The following is a 2565-nucleotide window of genomic DNA, read 5'->3' on the forward strand; positions in this document are numbered from 1 at the left end:
ATATATATATATATAGTTTGTTTCAAATACAACCTGTTGCATTTGTACAACCAATGCAACCCAATAAATTGAGGTATTTATGGAAATGCTGAGAATTCATTTATTATGATTTGAAGAGAATTTTTAGTTTTGTAGTTGATTGTATTTTCTAATATCCTGGAGTATCTGTCAAATTTTAGTAGGCGCCTTTCATACCCATCAAAATTTTACTTGCGAAAATAAGTTGAGTTGGTACACAGGACCCCGCTCGGGACTTCATAGGTCTACCCCTGGTTCCATTTGTCGTCCCTAAGAACTGGAAAAGATATCATAAAAACTATTGTTAACGGTATACTAGTTTTTTTGTTGAGGAAAGTGTTCGATTATCGGAAAACAATGTACGTCCATTACAGATGGGTTATCTTTATTCACCAAAGAGAAACAATACGAAGCGAATGAATACAAACCAAAATCACTTTTTGTGGTTCGAAGTAGAGCTATTTATGAACAGGACGACCTACTAGACCCGTCAAGCTTCGACAACAATTCTAATTAAAAAACGAATAAAACCAGACTGAATTATTAAAATTAATGGACATGTATTAGGGGTTGTTTGAGAGTTATTGAATGGTTTGACGCCGAATGATTAAAATACTCTCATTATATAGTACAAAATGAAATACAATTGTTTACAATGAAATTAAGGCGTTGAATGGTTAAGAGAAGTACAAGATACAAAATCATTTAGAGAGTTTTAGAACCATTAAGAAATAAATTTTTTTCTGCCAAACAAAATTCACCTATTAACAATTCAAAAACTGTCTCTTAACAAAACTATTAAAAGATAAACAAACAACCATTAGTGCAATTTTTTTGACATGACACCCCACTAGTTAATATTTTTTTTAAATTAATTAAATATAATACATAAAATTAAAAGTTATGAACGTTTCCCAACTCACTTTATGGTTATCGTTCTTTTGGAAACCTAAAAGCTAAAAACAATAATTACTTTAAAAGGGGTCTTTGATAAAAGATATTAAGCAGTAATTATTAATGAGAATAAATGTAAAAAGAAACTGTTTGGTTTCTTATAATATATAATAAGTCCAATCCTTCATAATCCAATTTTTTTGCAGATTAAACCGAGGAGAATAAWTATTCATTCTCATTTTCAATATCTGTCATTTTCATTCATATGTCTGATCCAAACGCCCCTAGGAGTAAATTATGTTTTTTATTCATATGATTTGCTAAAAATTACGAATTTCGTCCTTCTGGTTTAAGACTTTGGTTTTCAGTTCTATGGTTTGTAATTCGTTTATATTTTGGTTGCTGGGGTCAAAACACAATTTTTAAGTATGAAAGACTAAAAATCGAAATGAACTGTAAATCATAGGAACCAAAAAAGCAAAAAAAATTTAAATTATAAGGGCGAAAAAAAATAATGAATTATAAACCATAATTGTAATTTCAAAACTATAAAAACGAAAACAGAAAATTTCGACAAACTATAAGGACTAAAAATGTAACTTACTCATCCTTCAATTATGTCCCATCGGGAACATTCGATAATTACTCCAATTATCATCAATTCCCAGTTTTCTCTATTTTTTTTATTTTAAAGAAACTAGTTTTGATATCGTGCGTTGCACGATGATAATATATTTTATTAAATTATTGAAGTCAGTTAAATGAGTCGATGATCACATTTTATATATTAAACTAATAAAAATCAATATTACTTTTAATATATTAATCCACCTTAACATTATTGATTATTTTTTTAATATATATATATAATATATATTTTATTAAATTATTGAAGTCAGTTAAATGAGTCGATGATCACATTTTATATATTAAACTAATAAAAATCAATATTACTTTTAATATATTAATCCACCTTAACATTATTGATTATTTTTTTAATATATATATATAATATATATTTTATTAAATTATTGAAGTCAGTTAAATGAGTCGATGATCACATTTTATATATTAAACTAATAAAAATCAATATTACTTTTAATATATTAATCCACCTTAACATTATTGATTATTTTTTTAATATATATATATAATATATATTTTATTAAATTATTGAAGTCAGTTAAATGAGTCGATGATCACATTTTATATATTAAACTAATAAAAATCAATATTACTTTTAATATATTAATCCACCTTAACATTATTGATTATTTTTTTAATATATATATATAATATATATTTTATTAAATTATTGAAGTCAGTTTCATGGGCTAGAAACCTCATTGAAATTCATTTTTTTTTACATGCGATTGCATAAAATGGGACAATAATAGCTAGTATATGACCATTCCAGATACATAAGAGTTTGATTGATTTGTTATTTTTTCATTTGACTTGTCAAAAATTTTAGATTTGTTTTAGACAGTTCATAGTTTGTTTTCTCTCTAAAAAAATCCTGAAAAATGAGATTTTTAATAAAATTATGTAAAATAAAATATATGTATTATATTGATTATAGTGTTAATTATATACAGAGTTTGATTTTAGATTAAATAAAATATTGATTATATATATAACTATAATTTGCTT

This window comes from Cynara cardunculus (genome assembly GCF_001531365.2).
Source record: "Cynara cardunculus var. scolymus isolate 2C chromosome LG 2, CcrdV1, whole genome shotgun sequence".
In the NCBI taxonomy this organism is placed as follows: Eukaryota; Viridiplantae; Streptophyta; class Magnoliopsida; order Asterales; family Asteraceae; genus Cynara; species Cynara cardunculus.